The following is an 11,066-nucleotide window of genomic DNA, read 5'->3' on the forward strand; positions in this document are numbered from 1 at the left end:
AACTGACAAAACATACAAAATATTAATACATATAAGTTAATATTTCTGTCAAAAAATGTTACCCTCAGAGCTTTTGACACACTTTCATTACACTGCTGTCTATCCCGTAATACCTTAAAAGTGTGGCCCTTGACATGGAAATAACCAGAAAACATCTCACCTTCACTCAAAACGCATGAGTGGAAGCGCGTGGTTACTAAATTACTACAAGCAGCTCTTTACTTGTATGCAGACCTGATATAACAGCCTTTTTCATGAAATAACATGATTCAGAGTTATTTTGTGATTGGGGTTATATTTAGTAATATATTATATTTGCAAGACTGCCTATGGGTGTAAGTTCAGAGAGAGGGGGTGGACAGAACAATGTTTATTGTTCAGAGGGGCAGGTCAAAGTTGATAAAACACTGCTTTAGGAGAACATTTTTAACCTATATCACTAGTCATGTGTGTGACTATTCAACCTATGAATTCTTAACCAACTTGTTTTACAACTTCAAAACAGGAGGATAATCCGAGTGTCGAACATTTTTAAGCCATGTGACACCCGTTGAATGAAAAATGTTGGGGTAATTATTGCGTTAACCTGTGAGACCACAGATGAAACAGGGGTCAAATGTATGTGGGTCAGCGTTCTTTAAATTAAAATAAAAGTCTACCTACAGTATTTGAGCCTACTTTAAATGTACTTAAAATGACAGTATGAAAATGAAAGTATATAACTTATCAGGCTCATTCTCAATTATACTTTATGTAGATCTCAATTAAAAGATGAAATGTTAAGTAAGTATATAAACTGTACAAGATTTCTGTAGAAATCACAGTATTACTGGCAGCAGTTTGCCAGTAACTTATTGTAGATTTACATTGATTTTCAACGATAAATGATCAATAAACATTAAAAAATGTTTAACAATTGTAAATCAGTTGTGTACTCAAATTTTTCTATTATTCTATTATTTTTAAAGTATACTTTTATAAACTAAAATGTGGGTCAATGTAGTATTGAAAAAGTACACTTACAAGTGTACACTTACTTTAAGTACATTACTATAAGCATACCTACCTGCCACATTAATTATACTTATATACTTTATATATACTTAATATACTTTAGTACTAAGTACTTTTACTAAGTTAAATGAACTTGAAGTGTACTTATTTTTTATAAAGGGAGTAAAGGAAACTAATGTTACACTCAAAGCATACTAAAAGTGGGTCCAATGTAGTAATGAAATAGCGCACTCACTTTTAGTAGACTGATATTAGCATATTTTCCACATTAAGACATATATTTGTGTAATCCAATTTAACTACTTTTACACTAAAATTATTGCTTGAAAGCATTCTTTTATAAACCAAAAAGTGGGTCAATTTACTCTCAGGTAGTATTGAAATTGTATACTCAAAGAGCACTTCCATTGATATCAGTATCTACCTTAAGTAAAATGCACTTTAAAATGACAGATTGTTTCGTAAGGGGCAAAAGAAAGTAAAAGTAATGATTTCTGTCTATTTGTTTAACAGAGATTTACTTGATACCCATTGTTTTACAAAGGAAGGAAAGAAATTCGTCTGAAAGGCCTGAACATCAACAACAACAACCCCGCACGTCCCAGTTCCCAGCTATGCCTTGCCTTTCAAACTCTCCCTTACCTTACCGCTCACTGCCCTTCCTGATGAGAGATTATTTGAATAAAAATGCATTTTGACATGTTTTTAAAGCAATAACTGGGCCTGTCTATTGCATTTTCATTATGTTAAGCAGCGCATGGGCCAGAATCCTCAGCCAAACGTGTGGCCCAAAACCATATTCTGCTGTGGTAATAAGCCACAGTAAAGAGGAGAAACATAACATGACCTGATACCACACAAACCCCCACACATACGTACACACAGACACCGTATACATCTGACCTGAGCACACATTATCATTTCATCAGCGCTCATTAAGTTGTTGTTTCTGCTAATGGCCACATTCTCAATGGCTGGCACAGCCCATAACATAGTTTAATTAATGCCTAAAAAACTCTTACAGGCGCCCGTGACCTCCATTTTTGTATCGCGCACTCTCATTAGGGGGAAAGGGTTACATAAACACATGGAGCTGATAATAGAGCATGTTTTTAAGTTTGAGAAATAAGCAGAGAGCCTCTAAAAATACTCCTCGGTGGAAAGAGATCTTACCCAGAATATTCTTTCTCCTTTTCTCTCTTTTAGACACATACATCTTTTAAGAAAGTGCATTATCACAACTGGCACAACCAGTCATCCAGGTCGCACTTTATGACAAAGCAGCACACCGATAAATAAAGTTCTGAGTTACAGCGTCTTAGAAAGTCCTTGGAAAGAAAGTCTCTCAGATGTAACGTTTCGAAACGCTTGAAATATATGACCAGGACGTCCTATTTTTATGCTGGTTGTACATCATTCTTGCTTCCTCTACAGACACAAATGTGCGGGGTAGTCACAACACAGCTGGGGATTTGCCCCATTTGGCATCACACCAGGACGAGACAAAAATACAGTCACATACTTACTGTATGGCAATGGGTGCATCCATCTTCATTAGCATGGGCTGACATGAGAAATACCCCGCTGCCGTACCTGTCTCTTCCCAGCGGTCTGTTGGTCCTGGCAATGGTTATTAAAGCTCACCAGCCTTTTTATCCTGACCGTTCTGATAGGCCACAATAATTAAATATAATAACATTTAACTGCTCGCGCCGAAACACAGAAAACCTATTTGTGATGGGTATGACTTTGAAAATCTACTTGAAAGAGAACAGAACTAATACAGAAGAAAAACATGGATTTCACCTAAAAATTAAAACGAAGAATTAAAATATTTAGACTTTACATGCAGGTTTCATTGCACTATTTCCATGACAAGTAAGCACATTGAACTCTTTTTTGGGATGTTCTGAAACCATAATATATTATGTTGAAACTGGAAATTGTTTAACGGCAATTTGTGTTGAAATGTCTATAATACATGCAGATTACAATTAAAAAATCGATTTATTTATTAATTATAATTTATAATTATTTTACTTATAATTGGGTAGTTGACAAACATACCATGTGTCCTATGGTGTTAAGTGTGACAGGAAAAATGGTGTAAACAAACTGTTCACAACATATTATTTTACATTATAAATGTTTATAATTGCAATAAAAAATAGTATAAGAGAGATTTATCTTCATTGCACATTTACGGGTTGTTTGTCAACTACCCAATTACTTATAATAAATATAAATAATCTTTTATAATTAAATAAGACATCTAATTTACTAAAAATGTAGCATTAAAAACTGCAAATGACCCTTAAGAATAACTGAAATCACATAAAAATATAACAATAAAACGTTCAGAAGCATAAAGTGTCAGGAATTTGGATGGTGCTAAATGACCTGCACATGTTTTTGTAAGAATCACCAAATCTTTCAAAAAGTTCTGCTCAATATAAAAACACAGCAAACCAAAGCATCTAGGTTAAAAACCCGAAACATCCAGACTTCAAAGACAGAGATGCATTTTTATGTTCCCTCAAGGCTGATGTGGAGCTCGGCTGCAGTCCTCTGCTCAACAGCAGGATACATGAGGCTTGTGAACAAAGACAATACAGCGCCACAATATTTCCGTATAATGCCACCATATAATTGTTCATTGTGTTCACAGTGAGACAAAACAGCAGGCACAAATAAGTTCCACTGGGAACAGTGAGATCAAAATAAGACCGAAACGCAAAGAATCAATATAAAGGTCTATTCTGGACAGGTTTTTTATCTGTGCAGAGACAGTAATAGCTACAGACGAAACTGGAGATGTATTTAGAAACTGGTCAGACGTGGCGTTCAGAGGCAATGTTTGTTGACTCCGAGCGGGTCGTATTGAATCATAATGGTTGTTTTTCCTGTTTAATGTCTTCTTGCTGTCTCTATAAATGCTCCCTGCAGGTTGTTGTTATATATTTGCCCGCACAACAGCGAATAATTCAATCTCCGGTTTGTCTCTTACAAATCAGTTTGCTGTTTAAATGTAATTTCATGCCCCGACCTCTCATTGCCAAAGTGTTAGATGGTTATTGCAGTACTTTCCAGCATTCTGCGGCCACCTTACATTGTCAATGTTATTACGTGCAACTGTGTCAACAGCTACAAAAATTATACAAATTTATCGTGCAGCTCAAAAGAAGATATTTTGATTTGATTCTGTAGTTTTATGTCCATACAATGGAAGTCGATGGGATTGCTTAGTTACCAACATTCTTCAAAGTATCTTCTTTTGTATTATGCAGACAAAAGAAAGTCATATAGGTTAAGAATTATGCGATTGTAAGTAAACGATAAAATCATTTTCATTTTTGGCTGAACTATCTCTTCAAGGCCTGCTTTCTTATCAGCTGGTCATAAAAATGAACATATTCTAGAATAAACCCAACAGGTCAACTGAGTTCTAAAGCAAAGTGAACTGTGATATTCTCGAGCACACACCTCTATCTTTCACTCCTCTGTTCGCACCTTTTTCTATTGATTGACTGTAAAACAGCACTCTGTCAAGACTCCCACATTCACATTCCATTGAGTGCGATCTCCAGTCGCTCAGAGACAGTTGTGTAACTCGTCCATTTTTTTCTGATATGCTCTTGCGTCAGTTCATCACGTATCACTTACAGAGCAATGAGCCACGTTTGCTCGAAGACACCTGCACCACACTGACCTTTAACGTTGTAATTGCAGTTTCCCCAGACTATTCTCCTTATCAAAAGCCACGTCGTCTTAAACGAGAGAATACAAAATCTAAATTGCTACCGAGGCTGTTTAAGTTACTGTCCATCACAGAGTTATCTTTCGATTTCAGCGTGAGATCATTCACAGTCAGCCGCTGATAAATGTCATGAAAGTGGCTTTTATGTGTGTCTCAGCGTAAGTTGAACTCATCAAAGCTCAACAACGCTTAGTACATTCCTGCCTCTATTAAACCATGACCGTGTGTATGAGTTTTTTTATTCTAGCTTGGAAGGTTCCTTTCTCTCTCTCTCTCTCTCTCTCTCTCTCTCTCTCTCTCTCTCTCTCTCGCTCTCTCTCTCGCTCTCTCGCTCTCTCTCTCGCTCTCTCTCTCGCCCTCTTTAGCCCTCTTTAGCCCTCTTTAGCCCTCTCTCTCTCTCTCTCAATCTCTTTCTTTATCTCTCTCTCTCTCTCTCTCTCTCTCTCTCTCTCTCTCTCTCTCTCTCTCTCTCTCGCTCTCTCTCTCGCTCTCTCTCTCGCTCTCTCTCTCGCTCTCTCTCTCGCTCTCTCTCTCGCTCTCTCTCTCGCTCTCGCCCTCTTTAGCCCTCTTTAGCCCTCTCTCTCTCTCTCTCAATATCTTTCTTTATCTCTCTCTCTCTCTCTCTCTCTCTCTCTCTCTCTCTCTCTCTCGCTCTCTCACCTGCGATTTGCACAAGATGCATGCAAATGCGTGCAACTTGCCAAAATACAAAGAAAAAACACCCACAGAAGTTAAGGTGGTGAATCACTTTGCATGTGGCTGTTTCGTCTTTAAATGTCAATTACATTTAAGGTATTTCTTCCAATAACAGTTTGAAATTAAGGCTCAAGTGATTCAGAACAATGAAAAGTTTGAAGACCATTACCTTTACATCTTACTGTGGCTTCCAAGAGTCTTCCTGAGCCAAGGGCCAGAGTCTCAACTTGTTCATTGCAACAATGAATAAAATCATATCTTCCCAGGGTGTGGAAGTCTGATCTCTTAGGACAGACATGTTGAGTTCATACATTGCTTTTACTTATCAGCTTAGATGTTCAATGAGTAATTCAGGAAAGGTTAGGGAAGGTTAATTCATGAACTGACAGATAAGAAGCAAAAATGGTCTATGTGGATAGCTATCAAATTAATACAAATATATATATATCGAATAATTGCACAGGTTACAGATTGTAAAATAAAATTCTAAGGAAACTTTGACATCTCAGTTTCTGAGCAAATCTACAGCAGTTAGGCATGTTTCTCCATCTCACCAGATCTAACACCGTTCTGTGACTGGTCGTGGCAACAGTAGCGTGAGATGTCCCGAGTACTTTCTGAGAAAATGACTCAACCGCACTCTCAAGTTGACCCCATAAACACTTCATGCTGATGTGTTAAAATACATTTTGTACAAGAACGAAGTCAAAGGTCAGAAGTTCTAAACTCAAAAGAGGATATTGTTGAATCTAGTATTTTCTACACTAAATTAATGACAAAAAAAATTAGGAACAAAGCTGTTGTGACGACTGAGATGTTACTTTTGAAAAAACATTTGCCAGAAGCAAAAATTTTAAAGAAAAAAATGACAACTGACAAAGTCAGTATTCAGATGTGATGAACGGAAGCCGGGTTGGCCAGCGTGCGATGGAAAATAACCCCCCTGCTGTTGGGATGAAGATCCACCTGTAATCTTTATTGATCATGACTGCTCTCCAGGACATGAACAACCTTGAGTTTTAATCCTGACCTTTACCTACAAGGTAACACCAAACCAAATCTCTTTTGTCACCTGTAACAAAAGTGAGCTGCAAAAACAAGCTTTTGTGCTTTGATCACTGGATCTACAGCGTATGCAAAAAAATATATACAAAACTAAAAGCACCCAACAAAAACTATTACAGAAATTTCCATTAGGAACCATTAGCTTTTTCCATTAAAACCATAACAAATTTAATTTTGTAGTTTTTTGGGCATTTTTCCAATATCCCTGCTGAAAAAAACAATAGAAACCCAACAGAAACCATTACAGAAATTCTTATTGTTTCCATTAAAATACCATTCTGAACCATTAGCTTTTCCATTAAAACCATTACAAAATAATTTTTTGTAGTGTGTTTTGGGCCTTATCCCCAATAGGATTTCACATCCCACCAATATAATCCATCACATACCAGTAGAACCATTACAGTTTCCTTTAAAACCAATACAAATTCCATTAAAACCATTAAAACCAACATAACTTCTATAAAGGTTTCTATTATTTTTTTCAGCAGGAAAAGGAATTTTGTAATGTATGGAAAAAACTAATGGTTCATGGTGGTATTTTAATGGAAACCATAAGAATTTCTGTAATGTTTTCTGTAGGGTTTCTATTGTTTTTTTCAGAAGGATTCCAAAAAATAATTTCGGATTTAAAGTTTCTGAGAGTTAGCTGGAGAGGTGCAACCTGGCATACATTACTAGTATACAGCAGCACTCCATATTTGAGATCCTTTCATTCGATTACATCAGATAAATGGTTTTAACATGTTTCTTCATCATTTAATGAGATATTGACATTGAACCCAGTGGCCTTTAGTTTGGGGGATTAAAGACGCTTTGAAAGTGAGATTTTATTTCATTAGGTGTTGTCTCTCATATTAAAATTCTGAATGACGGACAGACTGTAATAAGAGTATATATCACAGTCCCCTTTTTATTATTTTCACACCGACAAAAGATATGTGGGATGGGTTCTGTCTGGAAAAGGCGAGCAAGCACAAAGAGCGTGTACTTCACACACAATCACTGGGTCCTTGTGAAATAAATAAATAATCATAAAAAACAATATTAAAATGAAGATAAAGGACGATTTACAAAAAATTCTGGATCTTGTATGCAGTAAGAACAGTGATTGAAGTGCATTTGCCTAGCAACAAAGCAGAGAAGAAAAACCTCTAGCCAATAGAAAGTGAATACTGGGATAATGAGATTGCCAACAGTTTCCTTGCACTAGACTTGCATCATACTCTGTAGAAGTGGGCTTACTCTGAAAAACTGTTGAGCTGACTCTCTCAATATCACTGACCGATGGGTTCTGGCATACGAATCACCTCTGACAGCCCAGAGGCGTGTGTGGTTTCCAAGTGTCAAACACACTACTGCTGCCAGGGGAATTTCTCAAGGTTGATGGACAAAAATATGCTACGTTGCCACGAGACTCTCGAAATAAGAAATAATGTGCAATTCTAATCCTATCTTATCCATCTAAGGAGGTCTTCCCAAAACAGATACTTTGTAATAATTAATTGTCAAATAAATATAAAGGAAAGTCAATTCTGTTTTGATAAATACTATTTTTAAACAGAAATGTATTCTGTGACATGACAAAACAATGTAAGGGGCAGTTTAAAAAAAGTCTATCATTGTTGTATATTTAAGATATTTTTCTATTTTTGTCAGAACAGTGCAGGAAATGTTACAGGATGAGAGAAAGGGGAACAGGAGCACGGAAAAGGGCCACGAGCCAGGTCTCGAACTTGCCCAAAATGTTGGCACGCACTGGGCTGTTGGCATCGAATACTCTGTAACTATTTATATAGTATCATACCTAGTTATTACAGCCATAGACAACAGGCTAAACATCAGATGCATACACACACAACATTAACACTTTAGGAGTTTCAAAGTCGTCATCTGATTGGTTAAATTGTAAAGGATTACCAGGTGATGCAGGGACATCACAACAACAAAAGAAAACTGTGGTCAGCTTTGGCCAACGACAGATGAAATTTTGGCTACGTGAGAATATTATTTACCTAGTCTTGTGTTTCTTCACAAAGTACAAATCTGATGGAAAAAAGTGGTAAGCAGTTTGCGCCATAAAAATACCTTTTATCATGAATAATGACTGATAAGCTTTAAAAATCAGAAAGGATGCCTCTTTAGCACACTGAGCTCGGTCTTTTGTCATAGTGTGAATATCTTATTGCTCAAGACCCTGTAGCACAGCTGGTGTGTCACGCTAGCCGGCGTATAAATAACTCTGAATTAATGCATAAATAACTGCGCTGTACTTAGTTTACAAGGTTCCACACGTGTGTCGGTACGCATGAAACAGCCCAACATGTTCAAGCCGAGCGATTACAAAGGAGTAATTCTATTCTAAAAAGAGCACAGGCGTATTATAAGAAGCGTTAAATAAAGCTAAACTCGGCACACAGTCACTGGGTGAGACTGTTGGGTTATTTATAGACGTGAGAGGAAGACTTAACTAACCGTTACAGGAAGAGTCCTCTCGGGAACTTTAGGTCAACGCCACCATCAGCCAGTAACACCGTGTCTTAAAAAAACAACAATCGCCTGAGGGAAAAAACACCATTAAAATGTGTCATACAGGAACAAAGGCACAAGCTAACAGAAAAGGATGCCTAATGGATTTGTTAGAAGAGGCCATTTGAAATGTTTGATGCTTAGAGGCAGTACAAACCTTTTAAGGCATTCTTACTTAGCAAACCTGTATTTTATATTTTACACTGAACCGGTTTGGTCGACGTGTCTTTATGGATCCTAAATCAATTCCATGGTGCAAAGATTGAATCCTACACAAAAAACAGATACGATATGTTCTCACTTTCAAGCTCATAACCGGCAATAGTATTTATTTATTTTTTCCTGCAGCTCAAATGTTTTCTGCAAGTGTAAAAATACAAAGCAATCTTCTGATTCAACAGGTTGAAGTATGCTTGAGCGCGCTGTATGGGTGCAAATGAAACGCTGCGATCAATAGCAAAAGGTCTTGTTAAGACTTGAAATGATCACTGCCATCCTACATTTTGTTTGCTCAGCGTTCCTAAATGTGCATTTATTGTGGATTATTAACGTTTTCGTTCCAGCTGACTGATCAAAGCCAGCGATGTAAAGCAAAATTATGATATAATAGCAAGTCGTTGAAGATATTTTCAAGAATGTTAGTAACCGAACAACGGCGGTACCCGATCTTCTATTGTACTGACACAAAACCAATACAAGTGAATGGGTACTGTCACTTTGTGTCTGCCAAATGCACAAATCTAAATATCTATCTGCTCTAAGTCAGTTGCCTCTACCTGATCGGGGATCAGTCAGTGGATTACACACAAATCACACAACAACACTAGAGATAACCTAGTCTTGTTCATCCACCGAAATCTACTTCTTGCTTGCTACTTCTGAAATGTAACTCTTAGTTAAAAAAGAGAAACAAAAGCAAATAGGCAACATTTCAAAGTGCCATTGTAAAGAAACAACTTTGCTGTTTAAATGTATCCCAGCCGTGACCTGTTAATGCCAGCTAAACCGGTTCTGACTGGGTTATGTTGTTGTCAGCTTGTGTTTCTTGTTGTGGTGTTAGACCAAAGCAGAATGATCTTCTGATGTCAGCGCAGGGATCTTGTCACACAAACACACGAAAGCTCCAGGAACATTGTGCAATGCAATAAATGACCCCGAAGCAGCTGTAAAACAAACACACACTTCAAGTGTCAAAACATGGATAATACCAGATCCGTCTGCCAAACAAGAGCATGTGTTCTCGGATGATTACTCCAAAAGCCTCTACGAGATTTTATTGAGAATTGAAAGTCAATTCGAAACCAAAATTGGCTGACTGGGATGTTCTGCACTTGCATATTATTCCACAGAAAAAAAGTTATAAAGGAAATCATTTCCTGCGCTTCTGCAAAGAACTTCTTTCTGTTGACATCACCAATCTGTCTTATTTTTAAACCCCTCCCATATATTTTTAAACTTTTATACCCAATTCCTTCTAAAATCTACATTAGGCAGACACTTTTATCCCAAGTGACTTACAAAGCATTCAAGCTGTGCATTTTTATCAGATTAAAACCTACAATCTTTGCATTGCTAAGGGAGCTGTCTGCCATTCAATACGGGTGTCGTATTGACTTTAATACTCAAATACATGCTAAAAAGAATAGCATTACAACTATCCTAGGATTAAATGTACAGTCAAGGTCTTTATAGTCATTGCGAAGGCACAACAAGTTTGGCTTCTCATCTAACATGTAAAAACATACCTGTTACCTATTTAAAACATGGGAGTAGAGAAAAAGCTTCATTCATACTGCCTCGTGTCTTTGACAGCCGTGGTGTTCCTCATGATAAGCCACAGACTGGGGCGTTGCTTTGTTGGTGTTCGAGCGTCTATATGTCTGATAACCTCCAGGACTCAAAGCCCCTTGCACGCTCGACTGCCACTGAAAACAAAGAGCAAGTTGCCAGGGAAGTCTGATTACAATGCTTAAGAGAATAAGAGAGACAAGATAGACGTGTATAA

The sequence above is a fragment of the Barbatula barbatula genome (genome assembly GCF_947034865.1).
Source record: "Barbatula barbatula genome assembly, chromosome: 20".
Lineage (NCBI taxonomy): Eukaryota > Metazoa > Chordata > Actinopteri > Cypriniformes > Nemacheilidae > Barbatula > Barbatula barbatula.